Below are 26,182 nucleotides of genomic sequence, written 5' to 3'. Positions count from 1 at the left end.
CAAGCGGGGTCCACTCCTCATCGCGGTGCGCGGGCCTCTCATTATCGCAGCCTCTCTTGTTGCGGAGCACAGGCTCCAGATGCGCAGGCTCAGTAGTTGTGGCTCACGGGCCCAGTTGTTCCGTGGCATGTGGGATCCTCCCAGACCAGGGCTTGAACCCGTGTCCCCTGCATTAGCAGGCAGATTCTCAACCACTGCGCCACCAGGGAAACCCCTAGCTATTCTTAAAGCCAAAACTTGATTGCATCACATATAGAATGAAGAAATAATGGAGACAACATCATCTCCATGTTGCTTACTTTGTTAAAACCCACAAAACCACAATAGGATAATTAACTTACAATTTAATTAGATAACTCTAAACTGTATTTGAATGGTTAAAGGTAATTCAAAACAGTATAGTTCTCAAGACTTTCTCAAGTTATTTCTCTTGATATTAGCCTTTTTTGGCCAAACAGAAAAACCAAGTCAAACATAATACATGAAAAATTAATATTCATCATTGTCTCGGTGATGTCTTATGTCCCAATTAGTTTTATGTTCATTCACTATTAGGTAAAACAAATGAAAATGGAGCAGAACATTTACGCCAACAATGGCATATTTTAATTCTGTAGTTAAGAAAGGACATTTTAGGAGCTTCTGATTTCAAAATGTTTTGCAATTATATCCGATTATGCTTCTTACCTGAGATTTTGGAAACAATTGAGTACTAAAACATGGGCATTTTAGATTTCCAAATCAGACTGGTAAAGCACACTGTTTATAAAATTTCTAAGTAAGTGGCAAAAGGCAGAGCACAAATTTGGACTGTGATCTTAGGTGCAAGTAATAAAGGAAAGGAAAAGTCCCTAAAGAAGGAGATAGAGAAAATCTAAAGTAAAACCTTCCCAGTACAGCCCAGGGGAGGGGGATAGGCTTAGCATCTTCTCACCTATCTCGCTGTAGCCGTGTGACCTGCCTGTGGTAGCCAATCATTTTCACTCTAGGGAAGCGTGTGCAGGGTGGTTGAAGAGGAGCTTGTCCCAAGAGTTCCACTCAGGGAAACCAGGCTAAAGAAAAGCACATCGTTTAATAATGAAGAACCCAGTGAGCTTGCCAGCCTGACATTTTTCTTTTTTTTTGACAAATAAAAATTGTGTGTGTGTATACACACATATGTGTATATGTATAACATGCTTTGATATACACATGTACATTGTAATATGAAATGATTACTACAATCAATTTAATTCACACATCCATCACCTCACATTTCACTTTTTTCTGTGGTGAAAATACTGAAGTTCATAACAAATTGCAAGTATACTATACAGTATTACTAACTATAGTCATCTTTAATTCCCCAGAACTTAATTATCTTACAACTAAAAGTTTGTACCCTTTGCCCAATATCCTCCCCACCTCCTGATCCTTGCAACCATTGTTCTATTCTCTGGTTTTAGGATTTCAACCTTTTTAGATTCTACATGTAAATGAGATCATCCCATATTTGTCTTTCTGTGTCTGGCTTATTTCACTTAGCATGATGTCCTCCGGGTCCATCCATATTTTCACAAATGGCAGAATTTTCTTTTTTTATGCCAGCTTGGAGTTTCTAACATATCACTTTCTTTGCTTTCTTTATTCATGCAACTAATAATAATAAAGACGACAAATGTTGGATGATATACTATACACATTGGAGAGGAAGAAGGCCAGAGGCAGAAAGATCGTTTAGAAAGCTATTTCTGTACCTTGTTTCCATTGTGAGGGCTTTACAGATACATGGGTAATGATGGAAGTACTGTGTATCATAAGGCAGAGACTGTATCAACACAGAGGAAGGTTCTGTTCTGGATTCATTGATTATAGGCACGGGGTCAATGTTCAGGTAAAAATATACCTGGGAACAAAGTTCAGGAGACAGGGTAGGAATGGAGAAAGCGTGAGGTTTAAGTTGCTCATCTTATTGTCTTTATGTATGAGTAAAATTATAGCATATTAGATATATAATTATTTAAAGATTATTTTCAAATAAATACTTCTTGAGTCTTTACTCTGTTACAGGTTTATGTTAAGTATTTTATATGAAATTTCTGAAGACTTGCAAGAGGTCTGTAAGTTTATTATTCTTATTCTTCTTTCATAAATGTGGTCTTCCAGCTAGTAAAGGGATTACAAATCAGACAGGGTTCCCTAATTCCAACATCAATGCTCGAATCTCAGCCCTGTCTTTGCATCCCAGTACCTAGATAAGTATCTGTGTAGAGTCGGCATTCAACCCATGTCTGTTTAACACATTACTGCATACTAATATCTGTGCCACAGGACAGCCTGAAGTTGCAAACAGTGTGTCTGAAGAAAGAAGAAAAGTAGAGAGCCAAAGGGTGTAATCGTTGATTGATTTTTAAAAACTGAAACAATGGAGATTAAGAAGTTAAAAAATTAACTAAGCACAATAAAAAAAAAGATTTAGAATGCTACAGTAATTTGGGGGGAAATATGGCAAACAGAGCGTATAACTTTTAGGAAAGTTTCTGCTTTGACCTAAGTTTTATTAATTTGTGATAGATAGGGTCATTCAGTTGGCCTACAGTTCATGTATCCAGGGGTAAATTGTTTTCATTTGATGAACATCAAGATATTCATAGCAAATTTCTTTACATGTAAATGTCAGTGCCTCGTCATAGATATGTTTTTAAATGTCTACTCAGTGCAAGATCGCACAGTATGTTCCATGGAAGATTTAAAATGTGTGTCTAAGACAGTTCTGTAGTCAAAGAACTTTACCTGGGAGCTGGGGAGGCAGGATAAAAACATTATTAATCCTGCACCCAGCTGTTTCCATTTCCCTCACCCTGTCCTGCACACTGGCATCTGGCAAACACCATGGACATTGTTGACTCGGCCTTCTTTTTTTTTTTTTTTTTTTTTTTTTTTTTTTGCCTTTGCTCTTCCACTGTCTGGGTGACTTCTCTCAAGATGCCACCATGGCTTGCTCACTCACTTCTGTCAGGGTTCTGCTGAAAAATTAGGTAATAGGGGCTCTTTTAACTCCCTAATACAAAATATCCATATGCACCTTATTCCCCTTTCCCTACTTTATTTTCCTCTCTGGTACTTATCACCAACATCCACGTGCTTAGGCAGTTTATACAAATGATGCATTTATTTATTATTAGCTGTCTCCACCCACTAGACTGTGAGCTCTTTGAGAAGAGGAACCATTTTGCTCATGGCTGTATCTTCACCACCCAGAACAGTGCCAGGCGTGAAGTAAGGACTCCATAAATATTAAGTGAATGAAAAAATGAGCTGGTTAGTGAAACCTTTAATTGTACAACAGCCAAATTGTTAACACAGGTGATAATCACTATAGAAATTCTTAGGAAATGCTTGGGTATGCACCTTTTCCTCAATTTTACGGTATCTCAGGGAAAGAGATTCTCTCTCTTGAATATCTGTATCCAGTGATGTCCTGGCAGAGTACCTAACATATTGACTTTATCTGATACATATTTGTAAAAATGTTACATTTCCAAGAGGAGATGTATCTTTGGCAGGGCTTTGAAGCTTAGATGGGATTTAGATGACTGGTAAGTAGAAGAGAATGGCATCAATTTTCTGAATAAGATGCAGATGGAGATACAATTTCCCTTGACATGGAGTCAGGATACCCTGGTAAGAGCAGAGACTTAAGTTAAAAAAAAAAAAAAAAAGTAAACAGTGGTAGGGTTGGGGATAAATTGTGGAAGATTTGTGTTGAAAGGGATGCAGGGTGCTAAACAAATTTTTAAAGGAGTCATTCTTTTGAGCATGTGACAGACTAATGTTTTTGGGAGATGCATTTTACTCTTGTATTCATGCACATTCATTTCTATTCAGTATGTGTAGGATCAGAGTGGCTATGTTTTGGAGAAGCACAACGTCAACTTTACAAAATGGGTTCAGGGAGAATTACAGTGTAGCGAGCAGATACTAAGTCTGCAGAAATAGTGTGGACTCGAGTGATAAGAGAACAGAAGACATGGATGTGAGAAATCATGTGAAGAAATAATGAAAAGAATTTTCTCATGCAGTAGTTTCAAAGAGGGGTCACAAATAGAGAGGGTAAAATGTGCTTGGGAAAATGGTTTTATTGAGAAATCTGAAGGTCAAGATAAGGAGGAGAAAACCAAGATGAAATAGCAACAGGCTGGCAAAAATGTGGCCAGGAATTCCAGGGAGACACCGTGGTTGGAAATAGAAATTTAGGACTTAGCACAACTACCTACTGTGTTTTGCTAATATTCCCAGAGCATTTGGGATTTGTAGTTCTCATTAATTCATGTGTACAAGTGGTTATTGGGCACTTCATTGCCAAGAATTCTTCTAGGTGCTAAGGATGCAACAGAGGCCAAACAGAAAAAGTCCCTGCCCTTATGTACTTTACATTCTAGCTGGAGAAAGTAAAATGTATGATGTATCATATCTGTGGAGGATAAGTGAAGAGGAGAAAAATAAAGCAGGGCAGGAAGGTAGGGGCTGTAAGTGTGGAGGGCGGGACGATGACAGTTGCAAACAGAGTGGTCAGGGCAGGTTGCGTTGAAAAGAGCAAGATCTGAAGGAGGTGAGCCCCTGAAACCTGGGGGAGCAGCTTAGAGGAAGCAGGAAAGCAGAGGCCCTGATCCTGCTTCCCCTGCTCAAGAAAGAGCAAGAAGGTGACCGAGGCAGAGGAACAGGGCACGGGATCAGGGCAGAGCTGTCAGTGCGAGGGAAAGACCTTCTCATGCCTCGTGGGCCAAAACCAACTTGGGATTTACTCTGAATAAGAAGGGAAGCTGGTGAATAGTTTGGGAGCAGACAGGGTACATGATGTGACTTGTATTTCAAACAGATCATTACTGTTCTCTGTTGATTACAGAGCTGTGAATCATCTGGAATGAAGGGGGGCTTATTGCCTCTAGCCAAAGGCATTTTTTATCTGATTTATTTATTTTTGGCTGCGTTGGGTCTTCGTTGCTGAGCGTGGGCTTCCTCTGGTTGTGGCGAGCGGGGGCTACTCTTTGTTGCGGTGCGTGGGCTTCTCATTGTGGTGGCTTCTCGTGTTGCGGAGCATGGGCTCTGGGCACGCGGGCTTCAGTAGTTGTCGCTTGCGGGCTCTACAGTGCAGGCTCAGTAGTTCGGTGCAGGGCTTAGTTGCTCCGCGGCATGTGGGATCGTCCCGGACCAGGACTCAAACCTGTGTCCCTTGCCTTGGCAGGCGGATTCTTAACCATTGCGCCACCAGGGAAGCCCGGCATTTTTGTTCAGACAAAATAACTTACTATTTTACGTTTGCATTCCCCCAAACCATCTTTTTAGGTTTCAAATAACATTCCCTCACTTCCATTTGAGCGTGTCTCCAACATCCTCTTTGGCCTTTCTAATGTCCTCCCTGCTACCATGGAGTGTTAACCTCAGGAGGCTTCCTGGGGTAGGTGGAAGAGCCACAGCAAATGAATCATCTCTTCCATGGACTCTGTCATTAAGTTCAGACAGCATTGATCTTTGTGGACTTTAACTCATTCTCTATGTGTTTTTCTATTGAACGCTCAGGTAAATGAATATGGAGAGAAGTGTGTCATGGATTTCCTTCTCTTTGCATTGGTTCCAATTACAGTTTGAATTATCTGTCTCTTGAGGTCTACTACCCATTATATCATAAAAATATATGCTATATATTATTCAAAACCATGTTTGGCTGCTGTGTCATTAAAACAATGACAAACTCTAGACAATTCCAAGAAGGACTTTAACCTACCCTGGTGGGTCTGAAACTTTTTGAGACACCCTTCCTTTCATATTTACATTAGTTATAAATGTCTAGAGTTCTGACTTCAATTTAGCTCAGATATTGCCAATAATTGTGAAGAGAGAGCTACTTTAGAATTCAGGTTGTAGGTTTCCCTGCTTAAAATCTATTTAAGTGTGGGAAAATGAAATGGGCATGACATTTATAAACGGACATATCTGTACATCACTTTTTAATAAGGTTAGTGTTTTTCAGCGTGCATTGCTGTGCCATTTAGTAGAGGCTGTGTACTGGTTCAGTGTTCACAGATCACTGTTAAAAAAAAAAAAAAACCTACATAATACCCCTCTGAAGACAAAATCAAATCCAGAACACCTGGAATGAGTCATTTTCTTTGCTCTTTGATAAACCTTACTTTAGAAATCTGAAAGTTCTCCTTCAAGTAACTTAATAAATTAAGTAAAATAAAATTTACCATCTGTTATGTGAGCTCCTTTGTTCAAGTTATGACAAATTATCACATAATGCGTGATTGTTTAATTAATTAAATTGAAGTGAGCCTAACACTGTATATTCTTGAAATTGCTAGTGAAAGTTTCTGAATTGTGAACACCTGAAAGAAAATTAAGGGTTTAGTTTAATTGAAGGATAATTTACACTATTATCGCCTATTGAAAACTTGAAGATCCCTTGAGTATTTGAGCTGGTGTATGGAGGTCCCTTTATATGAAAATTTCTTTTTCTAAAACTATAATCATAATCTCATTTTTATTAAACACTTCTGTAGTTCACCCCCCTCCCCATTAAAGTAAAACAGAGTTTATAACCAGGGCTGTGAAGTAGGTAGACTACATTCTTTTCACTGTTTCCATGTTTAATTAGGGGAATATGATAATGTTCAGATTCTCACCAAAAAAAATCACATGTAAAAGGCATACTGATTTGGCTTTGTCTATTCACAATGTCATCGTCCGCTCATGTCCATTGTTTAGGACTCCTTTGGATAATTAAAAATTCAAATCCAGTTAAAACCCTGCTGCTCTGGGCAGGGCTGTGGGACTCACAAAATTTCTAAAATGATGAATAGGACCATTTCAAAGTCTAGGGTGTGATATGAAAATAACTTAAAAATCTGGAGAAAACTAAAATTTTATGGACAGATGTTTTTCTTTGAGGATTTTCTAAGAAAGTAATGAGGAAATGGTTCATCTTCCTCTCAAGGAAATAAGATGCCAGGTCTATTTTTAACAGTTTTCCATGATAATACTTCAGATATAGGAAATAGATTGAAATTAGCTTCTGATCTGACTTGACTGTTTTTCTGTCATTTGCAATTCCGTACGTAGTTACTCTCTTTACCTAAACCAACCTTCCCTGGGTATCCTTTTCAGTTTTCAGGTGATACCTTCCATATGCATGGCTAGGAAAATACTTATATGTGTGTGTATTAGGTATTGATTTTTTTCTTAATCCTTTTGTTTAATAAATCAAAAAGCTGGTAGAGAATGTATTTTGGTGAAGAGGTCATGGATTTGAAAGCTTTGCTTCTCAGAGAATTCACTGAAATTTTCTGTTACGAGAAAATGGGCATTTAACCCCACACGGATCATAGAGAAAATGAAGCAGATCCCAGACCTCAGCTACAAAGTCACAGAGAACATGTAATGTTGCCTGGGATTTTACCGCAGTGACTCACAGCGTCACAATCACCTTTGCAGAAAACAGACACTTCAGTACTCAAAGAATACCTCTCATTTGGGAGATAAAAAAAGGCTTCATTTTTTCATTAGAAAGAAGCACTGTTTAGGAGTCTGACCATAGGGAATATGGATACTTTCATTCAGTGCTGCTTTGTTAGTATATCACATAATGCCTACCATACAATAAACACTCAGTAGATATTTGTTGTTTCGTGGGTTGATGAAAGAATGAATGAAAGAATGCCACTTCTTGATCTGCCCTTTCTGGCAGCATGAGAAAGTTATTTGGAAGTTACGTATTATTTAACAATTCAGTGATTTGTTCATTCATCAAAAACATATTGCCTACTATATACCAATGCTAGGTCCTAGGGAAAAAAAATAAGAAATCAGTTGGACATCATCCCTGATCTCATTGTGTTTCTAATCTCATGAGTCTTGCTATAAGGATGAAACAAGTAGAATGCAGGGATGTATTCTGACATTTTTGTAAACTATCATCGTGACTGAGTTAGTATTGGATGGCTCCTTTCTGGTTGATTCGTGTCTTGCTAAACATGTTATCAGTTCTGAAGTTAAGTTATGCATCAGTAGTATCTAGGGAAACTGTAAAACAGATTTCCATGCCCTAAGCCAGAATCTTTAAAGTTGGGGTCTAGAAGTCTGCACTTTTAAGAAACTCTGTAGATCTGTCTGACCAAGCTAAACTGATATTCAGGAATCACTATTCAGGGATAAATAGAGATCTGAAATTATGATTAGTATAAGGTAAATGTTTATGTTTGTGCCAACCCAAAAGTAAACATTAACTGACTGGCTTTCAGTGTCAGATTATTTTATATAAAGAGATGATTAATCAAGATAGCCTCAACTCTTGGCCCTACCTCATAACACCCTAGGTTACAATCTCTCTCCTAGAACCTTGCCGTCACCACGTGCTTTGTTCCCCTGAGGCTTCTGGTCTTGGTTATTATTCTTTGGATAGTGTAACTCTTCTTTCATTTTCATCACTCTTTTTCCTGTAGTTAAAATCATCTCAGGACACACTTTGTCTATGGATACTTGGAAGGTTTATTTCAGAGGGTCTGATAACTTTCATTGTCATTCAAAGAATGTTGCCTCTTCTACAAACCTCTTGTTCTAATTGTTTAATCCTCACCTGTGTAACAATGTACTTATGCACATAATGAAAAAATCCACTTTTTGATTACTCATACAGAAGGAATTTTAGATACAAGATCATATGCTCAAAGTTTCTCATAACTCTCAATTTTGATGGTCTCATTGCTTTAGTCTCCCGGAATTTAGCTCTCAAAGAACCATCTCTATGCACGTTCATAAGCTTCTTCCCTGTGCGTCTCTCCACTTTAAAAGCGGTACTAGTAAACTCTGCCAGTCAGGTAACCCGGATGGTCAGGATTGGGAGAACTAGTTACTTTCAAACTCATGACTCTGGAGAAAGTGCTACCTACTCTTAACTAGCTACAAGTGGCCCTGGCTATGGTTCTGAAGTGGGGATGAGAGGTACTGAGCCAACCTTCTTTCCTCTGAGGATGGGGCAAGTGAAGCCTCAACTCATCCTTTATGCGATCAGAGATATACTTCATTGTCTCAGAACTGCAGAGAGTGCACGTTGCTTCCAGTACTCAATGCAGAGAATTAAAAATTCTCAATCAAGAGAGTGAAATGGAGAGTCTGTCCAAACAACTTCTCCTGAACAGGGGGAGTCTGCCTACATACAATCTCCTTGTTACGTAGGGGTGAAGTACAACAAGCAAGCTTCTTTATTAAGGAAGAAACACAGTTGTGTTTGTTTTTGCTTTTTTTTTTAAAGCAATGTGGAGAGATATAGAATTTCTCTTTACTTTTAAAAAAATCAAGAATGATAATTTATTAGCTTAAGTAATATGTCTTATTTATTTAGACCCAGCCCACTTGCTACTGCAGTAGCATAAGGGACCCCAAGTAAGAACCCTCTAGTTGAACTCATCAACCCCCCCCAAATCATGAGAAATAATAATAAATGATTATTGATTAAAACAGTTTGGCACCATAAATCTGGGTGATTTGTTATACAGCAAAGGATAATTGATCTTTCTCTCTTTCTCTATCCTTTGCAGTCTTATGATGTTTATCGGTGAAGAAAACCAGGTTGCTTTTCCTGTAGCATTTCCTACAGTCTAGATATTGAAACTTGTGTTCCCATTTTTAAAAACATGTTCTTCTGTTGTATGGCTCATTTTTGAAAATAAAATGCATGTGTAATTGTGTTGACAATGATAAACAAAAACATGCAAAGATTGGAAGTATGAATCCCGAATCATCCTTGACTGTGATTCATTGCTGCATGGTGGAAGATCAACGTGAAGTACTTTTGTTTGCTTGCCAGTTTTTGTATAGCTGTAGTTTCTGAATTTCATAATTAATATAAAAAATAATAGCTTAAGAGTAGTAAAATATCCCTTGAATATTTTAAGAAATTTTCTAGGCATTTTTTTAAAAAAAAACTAAAGTGTTAGGAATTAGTGAAATGTTACTAATGTTTTCCAGTTTTGAAAGCACTTTTTAGTGAAAACAGAGTGATTTATATTTTGGTCTCTGTCAACGAAGGAAAATTGTACATTTCTTCTCTTCTTTCAGGTTAAATTTAAACTCATTTTAACCCTATGAATCTCTTGATATTTATTCTATTCCTGAAAACTGAGTTAATTATGCAGCTGTTTTTTATGCCGTGTGTTGTGAATTTGGTTTCTCTTTCACATTTCAGATCTCTTTCACATGGTCTGCTCTTTTTGCAAAGAGAAGTGGTATAAAAAATCTAAGCAAGTAGCAAAAGGATATTCATGTTTAAATTAACAACTGTGGGACTTAATAAAGGTTAGGGAGAATTTTTCTTTTATTTGGCTTATTAGCATAACTTGAAATCAACATAAACAACTGCTTCTGTTTTCAGCAAAGTCTTAAATTTTGCAGTAATTTCAGCATTCTCCTGGTGCTGACAACTGCTGAGCATTTAGTTTTTGATCTTCTTAGCTTGAATTGCCATTGCTTTCGTTAATGCTTGAGCTAAGCAAAAACAGCCTAAATAAGACTTCTCTACAACTGTCTTTAATAAACATTTTAAATCACATTTATAGGAGCAACTCTCCGCATTCAAGCCACAAGTTTATTAACACACTGTAATGTTCACATTGGACCAGCAACGCAGAAAATTGCAGCAGCATTTCTAGACCAAACCTATGGGTGACACAAACGTTTGGCTTTTCTTTAACTGAGCTGAATATTAAGCTGATTTAGAATGCCGCCTATTCTTGTTATATGTGTAGCCTACGGTTGTAATCTAATTTCCATTGTGTGATGGCCCGGAGCATAGTGCTTACTTGGAGCAGGGCAATTTATGCTCACAGATGGGCTTGAATTGAAACAACTGATCTCCTGTGACCTCCCTAAGTGTCTGTTGTCCATTTGAGAGACTCCTCAGGTCAGCCTAACTATGTCCTAACCTCTTTTCACTTTCCAAGAGTTCTCCAGTAAGTCTGAATGATGGTTAAGAACAAGCGTTGCCGCTGTTGCAAAGCGGGACATTTAAATTATAGCTTGTAAGATAGGTCAACCCTGGAAGAGAAGCTATCTCTTCAGAGTTTTACAAAGTTCTTAATCTTAAAATCATTACTTGAGTCAGTTCAACTTCCTCCGTTCTTCTCCTTTTTTGCCTGTTGATGTGTTTACCATCATCAGGAGCGGTATCTACCACTGTGTTCGGTACATACCATGTAGCAAATACCATGCTAGGTTTAAGTATAATTTGCCACAATCACCCATTTTAGGTAGTATTATCTCTGTTATGCAGATGAGGAGATGGAAGCCTGTGGCCCAAATCCCAAGGCTAGAAAGTGGTAGACTCAGGATTCAAGTTCAATCCTCCCTTGATCCTTTCTACTATTCTATGCGGTTGTAGCCAAATGGTACTTCCATTTCAAAATAATCTTAAGGAAAACCTGTAGTCCCACTGCTGACTCAGTTGACATGACCATTAACCCCCAGGCTAATTGAGCTACCGCCCTCTGTGCTACCATTGAATTTTGAATGATACTCTATAAACAGATAATTATTTATACATGTAGTTCTACCACTAGTTGTGCTATGAACTCTTGAACCACAAGGACTATAATTTATTAATCTTGTTACCTGTAGTGTCTAACAGAGTAATTATTCAATGAATGGGATACCCTTCAAGAGGTTAGTAAGTTTACTTTGATACTCCTGCCATCAACTCCTCCTCCTCTGTTGAATTTTAGTTAAAAGCTGAGGTAACACATGCAATACTTTATTCATTAGAAACAATTTATAAACTGAAAAGCTAGCTATTTAATAAAAGGGCAGAATACATTTGCCATAATATAACAATCATTAGCATTAGCTTTGCAAATGTTCTTATGCAAAATTCTCTGGAATTTTAATTATCTCCAAGCTTGTCATGATCCAATGGTGCAGGGGGAAAAAGCCATTGAATAAGAGATGTGGAATGTGCAAATCATGATTAATAAAGAGATCTGTTTTTGCCACTTCCTGGTTTTGTCATCTTGGACTTTTTTTTCCCCCCTGTTTTAGAATGGGGATATAACGATTAGTTCTTGTGATATAATAATATACTCATGAGTCTTTGGTTACTTCCTACATCACATTGCACACTGGTCATATAACTTCTAAGATGTGATACACAATTCGAACAGTCACAGTTTAGGAAGGATATTATCCATTCACAGAAATAAGAGATTGTATAAAAGTCTGGAAATCAGGCCATGCAAGGAAAAACTGAAGCAACTTGGGATGCTTAGCTTATAGAATAGAGGACTATTTGCAGATAGAGAAGCACACTATGTGGAAAAGTCTCGATCTATGCTATATTTCTATAGAGGAACAAAGTCTGGAAAATTACAGGAGATTATCCAGTTTTCCAGTTGTTTGTTGTTGGATGGAAAGTCTGGTATCAGGTACTCCAAAATGGGGGAGTGGAATTTCCCCTATCCACTAAATTTTATTGTGTGTGGGGATAGCTTTTCCAGGGGTTTTGATATCTGTTTTGTTTGTTTTTATCTTCTACCATTGTTGCTATCTTTTATGATTTCCACTCTAAATGTAGTGTTTAAAAAATGTGACTTTGCTTTTGAATGGGGATGGTAATACAATTTTTCCTTAAAGATAGTTCAGGAAAGAGTGAAAAGTACTTTATTTAGAGATTTTGAATGAATTTTTCATCTATAAACAGATAAGGTAGTCTCTTTAAGTTTGTTCCTACCCAATAATATTGAACTATAAGAATTAATGATTTTTAAAGATGGTAGAATAATGGCATTCATACCTCATTGTTCTAAGTATAAGGGAAAACTGCAAAGCAATGTAAATGGGAGGAGAAGATAGCCTCATCCATGTATGTAAAAGACACCCACAACTTTTATCAAAATACCTGTCATACTTCTCTTGATCTGAACCCAATCAAGAGAAGAAGGCACAGTTAGACAGACATGAGCCACCAGAGGTCACAAGGTAATGTGGGTTCTCTGAAAGTAATTGATACACTTGGGTGGTATCAAACAGTGCCTTACTTTGAACTGAGATTTTCAGATAATGACATTCCACACTTCTTAGCTGTGTGTTAGGTTGAAATAATTAATAGTAGTAGTAGTAGTAAGCTTTGTAGATGTGCTTGTAGAGGCACCAGTAGATGTGTATGAGTTTGAAGAGTCAGGAAGAGTATCCACATACAAAAGAAGTAAACAGCTTTGGATCAAAGTGGAATCTAATCTGAATCTGTGGTGGAGCAAGTATATAATAAGAGTAAAAACCCTGAATATTAAAAACTAATGTGGGAGCTTGGGGTTTTTATGGGGCATGAGCCACCCATCTCCTTGTATGGCCCTGCAATAAACTTTTCTCTGCTCCAAAAAGAAAGAAAAGAAAAGAAAACAAACCCAAAATCAATGTGACATTGTAACACATGGGGGAAAACTTCAAATCTTATGCCTTGCTTAAAGAAGAGTGAATGAAGCAAAGTTAAACATTAAAATTAAGAAAGTAAAAAAATAAATAAGGAAGAAATAGAAAAGATAAAAATGAAAGTCTATCAATAACAGGTATGAAAATGGTTTAATTAATACATAATTTAGAAACTCATTCTTTGAGGAAGAAGCAACCTAATCAAGAAAAGGAAAAAAACACAACTGTACAAAGTAAAAAATGAGAGCAGGGAAATTTTTTCTGTACTTTCCCCTGCACTCTGTTACCTGAGATGTGTATATATTGGAACCATGTCTTATTTTGCAGAGCTCCCATACTTAATTTCTGTTAACACAGTACTGTGCAAAGCATGGACTTCTATAGTTACAAAATGTTTGCCACCAAATCAAAGAGGTGACTTGGCTTAACTCTAGGCAAATTAATTTTTTTTAAATCTATAATAAATCCATAGAATGTTGTGTTACTGAAGCTTACACAAGAAGAGACATAAACGTTTAGTAGACCAGTTAACATAGACATAAAATTGTCAGTTACTTTCTTTACGTTTCCAGACCCAGATGATTTGTTGAATTTTATGAAATATTTAACATATCTCTGATGCTTTTAAGATGTTTCAAAGCACAGAGAATGAAGAAAAATTTGTCCTTTTTAATAGGCAGCATAACATTATTATAAAAATATGACAAACATAATACAATAAAGGAAAACTAGAAAACAGACTCATTTACAAATGTCATTGCAGAATCCTAAATAACAAAATAGTCACATTAAATTAAAGAAGTAAATATTATGTCCAAGTAAAATTCATATAAAGTATTGACAGTTCCTTATTAGTAAATCTATAATTTACTATTTAACAAGTTAAGGGGAAAACCATATTCATCTCCAGGTATGCTAAAAAGACAATTGATAAAATTTATATTTATTCCTTATTTTAAAAACACACACACACACAATTAAAAGATTATTTGGGGACTTCCCTGGTAGTCCAGTGGTTAAGACTGCATGCTTCCAATGCAGGGGGCATGGGTTGATCCCTGGTTGGGGAACTAAGATCCCACATGCCATGCAGCCAAAAATAAATAAATATATATTAAAATAAAACTGTGATCTTAAAAAAAAATTATTTCAAACCAAAAATTAGTGTCATCCTCAGTGACAAAGTGATGGATTCACTTCTATTAAACTCTAGAAAAAGAAATGCCATTCACTGTCATCTCTATATGATAGCATTCTATAAATTCTAATCATTAAGATCAGAGAAAGTCCAAGTGTAAGTATTGGAAAGGAAGTGGCAAATTGATTATTTTCAGTTGACTTAATATTTACCTGAAAAAATTCAAAGAATTGTTTTAAATGAGAAATGATATGGAAAAATATTTCACTAGAACTCCAGGTTACAAAGCTGGTATAAAAATCATAGCATTCACATACACAAACAAAACAATGCATTAAAGAATATGAGAATAAATTATAACAGAATAAATTTAAGAAACTATAATGAATCTAAATTTTTTTGAAAATCCTCTATTTATGAAAGAGGGCTTGACTAAATAGAAATATATTGCTTGTTTTTGGATTGAAAGACTCTCTGTTAATGTGTCAAATTTCTCCAAGTTCATAAATGTAAAGGAGCTCCCAACCAAAAAAATGGCATTCTTATTAGAATTTGACAAATTGATTTTAAAGTTCATTTGGAAAAGTTACAGTGCTGAAAGATTTCTGTGTTTGTCTGGGATAGATGGAAAATATTGAATAGAATATAGTAGTAAGGGGGCTTCCCTGGTGGTGCAGTGGTTGAGAATCCGCCTGCTAATGCAGGGGACGTGGGTTCGCGCCCTGGTCTGGGAAGATCCCACATGCCGCGGAGCAACTGGGCCCGTGAGCCACAATTACTGAGCCTGCGCGTCTGGAGCCTGTGCTCCGCAACAAGAGAGGCCACGATAGTGAGAGGCCCGCGCACCGCGATGAAGAGTGGCCCCCGCTCACCGCAACTAGAGAAAGCCCTCGCACAGAAATGAAGACCCAACACAGCCAAAAATAAATAAATAAATAAATAAATTTAAAAAAGAATATAGTAGTAAGAAATAGGCTTGGAGGAGATTGGTTCAAGGTGGCGGAGTAGAAGGACGTGCGCTCACTCCCTCTTGCGAGAGCACCGGAATCACAACTGCTGAACAATCATCGGCAGGAAGACACTGGAACTCACCAAAAAAGATACCCCACATCCAAAGACAAAGGAGAAGCTGCAATGAGATGGTAGGAGGGACGCAATCACAAGAAAATCAAATCCCACTGGGTGGGTGACTGACAAATTGGAGAACAATTATACCACAGAAGTCCACCCACTGGAGTGAAGGTTCTGAGCCCCACGTCAGACTTCCCAGCCTGGGGGTCTGGCAACGGAAGGAGGAATTCCCAGAGAATCAGACTTTGAAGGATAGTGGAATTTGATTCCAGGACTTTGACAGGTATGGGGGAAACAGAGCCTCCACTCTTGGAGGGCACACACAAAGTACTGTGCGCATAAGGACCCGGGGGAAGGAGCAGTGACCCCATAGGAGACAGCACCGCACCTACCTGCTAGTGTTGGAGGATCTCTTGCAGAGGCGGGGAGGGGCTGTGGCTCACTGCAGGGACAAGGACACTGGCAACAGAAGTTCTGGGAAGCACTCCTTGGTGTGAGCCTTCCCAGAGTCTGCTGTTAGCCCCACCAAAGAACCAGGTAGGCTTCAGTGTTGGGTCGCCTCAGGCCAAATAACCAACAAGGAGGGAACTCAGCCCCACCCATCAGCAGACAAGCAGATTAAAGTTTTATTGAATTCTGCCCACCAGCTCTACCCACCACCAGTCCCTCCCATCAGGAAACTTGCACAAGACTTTTAGATAGCCTCATCCACCAGAGGGCAGACAGCAGAAGCAAGAAGAACTACAATCCTGCAGCCTGTGGAACAAAAACCTCATTCACAGGAAGATAGACAAAATGAAAAGGCAGAAGACTATGTACCAGATGAAGGAACAAGATAAAACCCCAGAAAAACAACTAACTGAAGTGGAGATAGGCAACCTTCCAGAAAAAGAATTCAGAATAATGATAGTGAAGATGATCCAGGACCTCGGAAAAAGAATGGAGGCAAAGATCGAGAAGATGCAAGAAATGTTTAACAAAGACATAGAAGAGTTAAAGAACAAACACCTAGAAGAATTAAAGAACAAACAAACAGGGATGAACAATACAATAACTGAAATGAAAAATACACTACAAAGAATCAATAGAATAACTGAGGCAGAAGAACGGATAAGTGACCTGGAAGACAGAATGGTGGAATTCACTACCACAGAACAGAATAAAGAAAAAAGAATGAAAAGAAATGAAGACAGCCTAAGAGACCTCTGGGAAAACATTAAATGCACCAACATTCACATTATAGGGGTCCCAGAAGGAGAAGAGAGAGAGACAGGATCAGAGAAAATATTTGAAGAGATTATAGTCGAAAACTTCCCTAACATGGGAAAGGAAATAGCCACCCAAGTACAGGAAGTGCAAAGACTCCCATACAGGATAAACCCAAGGAGAAACATGCACAGACACATAGTAATCAAGTTGGCAAAAATTAAAGACAAAGCAAAATTATTAAAAGCAACAAGGGGAAAACGACAAATAACATACAAGGGAACTCCCATAAGGTTAACAGCTGATTTCTCAGCAGAAACTCTACAAGCCAGAAGGTAGTGGCATGATATATTTAAAGTGATGAAAGGGAACAACCTATAACCAAGATTACTCTACCCAGCAAGGATCTCATTCAGATTCCACTGGAAATCAAAAGCTTTACAGATAAGCAAAAGCTAAGAGAATTCAGAACCACCAAACCAGCTCTATAACAAATGCTAAAGGAACTTCTCTAAGTGGGAAACACAAGAGAAGAAAAGGACCTACAGAAACAAACTCAAAACAATTAAGAAAATGGTCATAGGAACATACATATCGATAATTACCTTAAACGTGAATGGATTAAATGCTCCAACCAAAAGATACAGTCTCGCTGAATGGATACAAAAACAAGACCCATATATATGCTGTCTACAAGAGACCCACTTCAGACCTAGGGACACATCCGAACTGAAAGTGAGGGGATGGAAAAAGATATTCCATACAAATGGAAATCAAAAGAAAGCTGGGGTAGCAATACTCGTATCAGATGAAATAGACTTTAAAGTAAATAATGTTACAAGAGACAAGGAAGGACACTACATAATAATCAAGGGATCAATCCAAGAAGAAGACATAACAATTATAAATATATATGCATCCAACATAGGAGCACCTCAATACATAAGGCAACTGCTAACAGCTATAAAAGAGGAAAATCGACAGTAACACAATAGTGGAGGACTTTAACAGCTCAGTTATACCAATGGACAGATCATCCAGACAGAAAATTAATAAGGAAACAAAAGCTTTAAATGACACCATAGACCAGATAGATTTAATTGATATATATAGGACATGCCATCCGAAAACAGCAGATTACACTTTCTTCTCAAGTGCACAAAGAACGTTCTCCAGGATAGATCACACCTTGGGTCACAAATCAATCCTCAGTAAATTTAAGAAAATTGAAATCATATCAAGCATCTTTTCTGACCACAATGCTATGAGATTAGAGATAAATTACTGGGAAAAAAACATAAAAAAACCAAACACATGGAGGCTAAGCAATACGTTACTAAATAACCAAGAGATCACTGAAGAAATCAAAGAGGAGATCAAAAAATACCTAGAGACAAATGACAACAAAAACAGGATGATCCAAAACCTATGGGACGCAGCAAAAGCATTTCTACCTCAGGAAACAAGAAAAATCTCAGACAGTCTAACCTTACAGCTAAAGGAACTAGAGAAAGAAGAACAAACAAAACCCAAAGTTAGTAGAAGGAAAGAAATCATAAAGATCAGTACAGAAATAAATGAAATAGAAACAAAACAATAGCAAAGATCAGTAAAACTAAAAGATGCTTCTTTGAGAAGATGAACAAAATTGATAAACCTTTAGTCAGACTCATCAAGAAAAGGAGGGAGAGGACTCAAATCAATAAAAAGGAGAAGTTACAACAGACACCACAGAAATACAAAGCATCATAAGAGATTACTGCAAGCAACTCTATGACAATAAAATGGACAACCTGGAAGAAATGGACAAATTATTAGAAAGGTATAACCTTCCAAGACTGAACCAGGAAGAAATAGAAAATATGAACAGACCAATCACATGTAATGTAATTGGAACTGTGATTAAGTCTTCCAACAAACAAAAGTCCAGGACCAGATGGCTTCACAGGTGAATTCTGTCAAACATTTAGAGAAGAGCTAACACCCATCCTCTCAAACTCTTCCAAAAAACTGCAGAGCAAGGAACACTCCCAAACTCATTCTATGAGGCCACCATCACCCTGATACCAAAACCAGAAAAAGAAACTACAAAAAAGGAAAATTACAGACCAATATCATTGATGAATATAGATGCAAAAATCCTCAACAAAATACTACTAAACAGAATCCAACAACACATTAAAAGGATCATACACCACGATCAAGTGGGATTTATCCCAGGGATGCAAGGATTCTTCAATATACGCAAATCAATCAATGTGATACACCATATTAACAAATTGAAGAATAAAAACCATATGATCATCTCAATAGATGCAGAAAAAGCTTTTGACAAAATTCAACACCCATTTATGATAAAAACTCTCCAGAAAGTGGGCACAGAGGGAACCTACCTCAACATAATAAAGGTAATATACAACAAACCCAAAGCAAACATCATTCTCAATGGTGAAAAACTGAAACCATTTCCTCTAAGATCAGGAACAAGACAACGATGTCCACTCTTGCCACTATTATTCAACATAATTTTGGAAGTCCTAGCTGTGGCAATCAGAGAAGAAAAATAAAACGAATCCAAATTGGAGAAGAAGAAAAACTCTCACTGTTTGCAGATGACATGATACTATACATAGAGAATCCTAAAAATGCCACCAGAAAACTACTAAAGCTAATCAGTGAATTTGGTAAAGTTGCAGGATATAAAATTAATGCACAGAAATCTCTTGCATTCCTATACACTAACAATGAAAGATCAGAAAGAGAAATTTAAGGAAACAATCCCATTTACCATGGCAACAAAAGGAATAAAATACTTAGGATAAACCTACCTAAGGAGGTAAAAGACCTGTACTCAGAAAATTATAAGACACTGATGAAAGCAATCAAAGATGACACAAACAGATGGAGAAATATACCATGCTATTGTGTTGGAAGAATCAATATTGTGAAAATGACTATACTACCCAAAGCAATCTACAGATTTAATGCAATCCCTATCAAATTACCAATGGCATTTTTTACAGAGGTAGAACAAAAAATCTTAAAATTTGTATGTAGACATAAAAGACCCCAAATAGCCAAAGTGATCTTGAGTGAAAAAAACGGAGCTGGAGGAATCAGACTCCCTGACTTTAGGCTATACTACAAAGCTACAATAATCAAGACAATATGGTACTGGCACAAAACAGAAATATAGGTCAGTGGAACAAGATAGAAAGCCCAGAGATAAACCCACGCACCTATGGTCAACTAATCTATGACAAAGGAGGCAAGGATATACAATGGAGAAAAGAGAGTCTGTTCAGTAAGTGGTGCTGGGAAAGCTATACAGCTACACATAGAAGAATGAAATTAGAACAGTCACTAACACCATACACAAAAATAAACTCAAAATGGATTAAAGACCTAAATGTCAGACCGGACACTATAAAACTCTTAGCAGAAAACATAGGAAGAATACTCTTTGACATAAATCACAGCAAGATCTTTTTTGACCCACCTCCTAGAATAATGGAAGTAAAAACAAAAATAAACAAATGGGACCTAATGAAACTTAAAAGCTTTTGCACAACAAAGGAAACTATGAACGAGATGAAATGACAACCCTCAGAATGGGAGAAAATATTTACAAACGAATCAATGGACAAAGGATTAATCTCCAAAATATATAAGTAGCTCATGTACCTCAATATGAAAAAAACAAACAACCCAGTCCAAAAATGGGCAGAAGACCTAAATAGACATTTCTCCATAGAAGACATACAAATGGCAAAGAGACACATGAAAAGCTGCTCAACATCACTAATTATTAGAGAAATGGAAATCAAAACTACAATGAAGTATCACTTCACACCAGTTAGAATGGGCATCATCAGAAAATCTACAAACAAGAAATGCTGGAGAGGGTGTGGAGAAAAGAGAGCCCTCTTGCACTGTTGGTGGGAATGTAAATTGACACAGCCACTATGGAATACAGTATGGAGGTTCCTTAAAAAACTAAAAATAGAACTACCATACAACCCAGCGATCCCACTACTGGGCATATACCCAGAGAAAACCATAATTCAAAAAGACACATGCACCCCAGTGTTCATTGCAGCTCTATTTACAATAGCCAGGTCATGGAAGCAACCTAAATGCCCATGGACAGACAAAGAAGATGTGGTACATATATACAATGGAATATTACTCAGCCATAGAAAGAACAAAATTGGGTCATTTGTAGAGACGTGGATGGACCTAGAGACTGTCATACAGAGTGAAGTAAGTCAGAAAGAGAAAAATATCGTATATTAACACATATGTGTGGAATCTAGAAAAATGGTACAGACGAACTGGTTTGCAAGGCAGAAATATAGACACAGATGTAGAGAACAAACATGGGGACACCAAGGGAGATTAGCGGGGGGGGGTGGGGGGGGGTGGTGGTGGTGGGATGAATTGGGAGATTGGGATTGACATATATACACTAGTATGTATAAAATAGATAACTAATAAGAACCTGCTGTGTAAAAAATAAATAAATTTTTAAAAATAGGCTCAATTTCAATGAGAATTTAGCACATAATAAAGCTAGACTTCAAATATCTCTATGTGCCATTGGCCAAATGCTAGTTCTTTGGGGGAGAAAAGCTATATTTCTACCTGTTCTCAAAGTTAGAAAGAAAACTGAAGCCATAAGAAACGTAGGTGATAATGAACATCGGTGAATAGATTTTACTTAACAATATGTAACAAAGTTTTGAGATCTAAAGCACAAATATCTGCTTTACTTTAATAACTTTATACTGTTCCATTGTATGACTGTATCATTATTTAAATAGGACTTGGTGGCTAGACCTTACATTGTTTCTATGTTATAAAAAATGCTATAATGAGCATCCTTTCACAAATGAGCAAGTGAAGTCTCTTGAAGTACAAAAAGGGTATGACGTGTGCACACTTTAAAAAGTGATATACTCACATGTATCAGAGTTTTTAGTGTCAATTTAATGTATTAATAAAAAATGATAATCAGGCCTGTGCTTTCGATAGACATTGGGTTTGTGAAGTGAGGGGACATCTTTTTAAGGTACATGAAGTTGCACAGTATGAACATTTTTTTTAACCTTTGCATGTTATTTACCAAGTAACTTCTTAGATAGCTGAAGGAAGTTTGTCTGAATTGAAAGTAAAGAGAGCAAGCTGCAGAACATTGTGGATGCTGTGATCTTATTTTTGTAGAAAAAAGGCTATTCATGCATGTATAATTTGAACTCACAAGGGAGTAAAACAAAAGAAGAGCTATAAATAAAAAGAAAAGGGAAATAAAATAATGCTATTGGGCAGACATCAAAGATATCTGGATTTGTTTCTAATCTTTCTAAATTAGCTAAAATTAGATTCAGAACTAGGAAGTATGCAATTAATACTTCATGACAACATTACTTAAGCTAGTAAGAATATATGTGTGTTTCTTGTCAATTTTAAGTTTTTTAATTACATTCTTTCTTTCCTTCTTGTTAGAAATTCTACAACCCTTTGTGTGCATCATGGTGGTTTTCAATTTCTAAATACTATCTGGTAAACATATGTAACTGAGAAACAAACCAAACAGTAAACCCCAGACAAACAAGGAACAAAGGTGTTTGGTTTTCACTGCATATTCCAGATAGGATATTTTAAAACAAATGACTGAAAATGTTATAAAAATTAACAGTTCTCTCATCAGCAAAGGAAGGAGTCTAGATTTTGATTTATATAAAATCCATCTTTAAGGCAATATGGTTTTATTTAAAGCTTACATTAAAAAATTGAGAATGCTGTTTAGCTTATAAGTTCAAGAATCATTTTCTTCGGGATTCCAATAGAAGGGCAAATGGGAAAAAATGAGGTTTGAGTTATCCCACACATGAATTGGTCTACATAAGCTATTTCTACTTGATAGAGACATTTAATCAGCATTCTTTATTTTCCTTTGCTGATTGTATCACGATTATCCAAAGTAAAACGAAGAAAGTAAGGAAAAAGAAATACATCAATAAAGTGCAGGACAATCTAATCAGTTGGCGTTTTTAGAATGCTGCACAACCTCCAAGTACGTGCTTAAATGGCGTCTTCTCGGTGAACCTCACCTGGACCATCCCGTTCTAAAATTAGACTCACCCACCCACCACCATTTGGATTCTTACTCTGTTTCATGTTCTTTTCTCACAGCGTTTATCACTTTCTAAATGGTCATACACTTATTTATTATGTTGATGAGTCTATCTCCCCTGCTGAAACCTAAGTTCTGAGAGGACAGAGATCTGTCTGGTTTCTTCTCTGGTGTATACCTAGCATCTGGAATAATGCTGGAACATGATAAGTGTTCAATAATTACGTGCTGAATAAATGAAATTATACAGAAGAAGTTCCTGACCATAAAAAGCAAACTTGCAGTAAATTATTAGGTAAGGCTAGAGATACAACTGTCAAAGATTTAAAAGCATTCATAGTAGGCTAAGTAGAGGAGTAAATTAATTAAAAATTTAGAATCTATCAAATATTTATGAAGCACCTCTTGTGTCAAAACACATTAACCTAAGTGTATGACTGTGTTAATTATTAAAATCATAGTAAGTTTTGGCATTGTTAAGTTTAAAAAAAAAAAAAACACCCAATTTGGTTTTTGAGGGTCAGTATGTTTTTTCTTTTGTTTGTATGCATACAGATCTCAACATCCTCCTTGGTGACCACAGTCTCGTGTAGATACTACATCCAGAATTTTACATCTTACTTCTAATATCCTTGCCTTTTCTCCTATTCAGCTACTCACTCCCAGGACTATACCTTGGACATTGCCAACAGTTGGAAACCCTTTATTTTTTACATAATCAATTTGAATAAGTAGCTTTCTGCCTATAATTTCCCATGTTTCCATCAGGCTTACTTATTTAGCCAGTTATTTGAACTTAATCTAATCTTGAGCTTCAGGACTGATCCCCATGTGCACTGAACCTTTCCTTTGCCTCAAATCATTGGCTGCTCTTCCTAGTAACCTCTTGTCTTTCCGAGGTTGGAGTTCATAGCTTATTACTTTAAGCAATCTTTTCAAACAAATAATATTGAAAATACTAATTCCATACTGAAACTAATATTAAATTTAATAACAATACTAATATAAATAGTTAACATTTTTGAATCCTTGCTGCATGCCCAACCCTATTCGAATCTCTTTACATGTACTTATTAATTTAATCCTTACAGCTCCATAGTTGGTATCATTTTATCCTCATTGTACATATGAAAAAACTAAAGGAACATAAGGTTAAAATTTTTTGCTTGAGGTCACACAAGTGAACAGTTTAGAACTAGATTATGAAGCCTGAAATTCAGTTTCCAGGGCACGTTCTCATAAGCGTGGTTTCTGCCCTTATTGATCCACTGAAATGGCCTTTGCAACTTTACAGCGAGCTGCCTATTGCTAAATGTAATCAACATTTCTTACTCTCCATGGCAGAAGAGTGAAACTATACATTCATGGCCCCCAAACTTGACTCTCAAATGCTCTCCAGCTATCGTTTTTCTATTTCCTGATTGATTGGCTGTTTCTGGTTCTCTCTGTCAAATTATCTCTTTTTTCCTCATTCGCCCCACCCCCATTCTCTTTATTGTTAAAATACAATGACGACTTTTGTTTCATGGAGAAAGTAGAAACTATAAGATAAATTTTCCTGTACCTCTCCCAATTCTATTCTCTTACTACCATGTATAATTTATTTCTCCTTCTATTTAATGTTCCCTCTACCTCTGCTTTCACTTTCATAAAGCACTTTTGCCTCCATGATGTCTTTCTCTGCCTTATTCTTAAGTTCTGGTGTTTATCAGGGTTCAGTTTTAGTCTAGATTCTCTTATGCTATGCACTACCTCTAGGCTTTATTAACCATTCCCATGATTTCAGTTATTATACATAAGAGTTTGGTTAAAAATCTGTATCTGTAGCCCAGATCTCTCCTGAGATTTATCCAGTGTACTGAAAGATAAACTGAGGTATATTAAAAATTTTAGAAGTCTGAGTGAAAAGTGATTAGACTCTGGCAGCATCCAATCTAGCAGATAGAAGGAGAAGCTGTACAAAATGAAAGACTTTTATAGGCATAAGGTAGTAGGAACAAGGAAATTTATACCAGACAAAAAATGGGTTGGTTATTGCAAGGTTACTTTCCTTTAGGGGATTGCAGGGGTCTCTCAGGAAGACTACCTAACAAGTGCTGATTGGGAGATTCCTAGCTGACTGGTTTATTTAAGATCCCATTTCTGGGAGAGCCAAAACTAAGTCTCGGTTTGGTGACGAGGGCTTTGCAGAAGTTACTCTATCTTGGGCCTGTTGTCTTGTGTTTTAACAGTATGTAATCATGTTCTGGATATCTTTGCTTGGATGTTCCATAAGCACCTTAAACTCAGTATCTAAAATTGAATTTACATTTTCCTCCACGACTTTCTTCTTCCTGCCATATCTCAGTGAATGGCATCACCATCCACTTAGTTTTTGCAAGGTATAAACTTTAAAATAGAGTCATCCTAAAATGTTGCTTTTCTTTCAACACTTACCTTCAAGCAGTCTTCAAAACTTTAAAACTTCCTCCTATATATCTTTTTAAATATTTATTTATCTGGTTGCACTGGGTCTTAGTTGAGGCAGGCGGGTTCCTTAGTTGTGGCATGCATGTGGGATCTAGTTCCCTGACCAGGGACTGAACCTGGGCCCCCTGCATTGGGAGCACGGAGTCTTATCCACTGCGCCACCAGGGAAGTCCCCCTCCTATATATGTTTTGAATCCATCCACTTCCATCTAAGTCAACTGACATTTCCTAATGTGGAGAAGAGTACATGCTTTTAAAATATTAGAGTTGCAACAACCTTTTAATTGCCTTCTCTTCATCCAATATAGCCATAAGAAACCCATAATAACCATAATCTCGCCAATGTTAAAAGATAAACTGAAGCATATTAAAAATTGTAAGAGTTTATTTGAGCAAAAATCTATTTGAATTGGGTAGCGCCAAATAGGAAGTAGTTAGAAGTGCTCACTGACAGGAGCTAGGGGAAAGGCTTTTACAGGAAAGGTGAGGAAACAAACCAAGGGCATTATTTGATGGACTGTAGCTTAAGTGTTCGTCTTATTTCGAAAAGACTAGTCAGCTGTTTGTGATTGGTTGTCCTTGGTTTCCATGACTTTACCTCACAGGATTTACAGGCTGAGGTTTTGGTTTGCTTGCATAGGCTGCCAAAGGCTTAGGCCACCTCAGTCTAATGGCCTTCAGGTTGAGTTAACACCAAGTAGGAAATAAAC

The 26,182-nt window shown here is 37.0% G+C and overlaps 1 long non-coding RNA gene across 1 annotated transcript in view; it reads left to right on the top strand.

Moving 5' to 3' along the window:
* The window catches only part of LOC309631799, an 852,461-nt gene that overhangs the window by 143,538 nt on the left and 682,741 nt on the right, over positions 1-26,182 (top strand). The gene's annotated exons all lie outside the window — the stretch shown is intronic.

The sequence above is a fragment of the Balaenoptera borealis genome (assembly GCF_965194805.1).
Source record: "Balaenoptera borealis genome assembly, chromosome: 7".
NCBI lineage: Eukaryota > Metazoa > Chordata > Mammalia > Artiodactyla > Balaenopteridae > Balaenoptera > Balaenoptera borealis.
The sequence above is the reverse complement of the archived record's forward strand: the minus strand, read 5'-3'. Positions and strand labels throughout refer to the sequence as shown.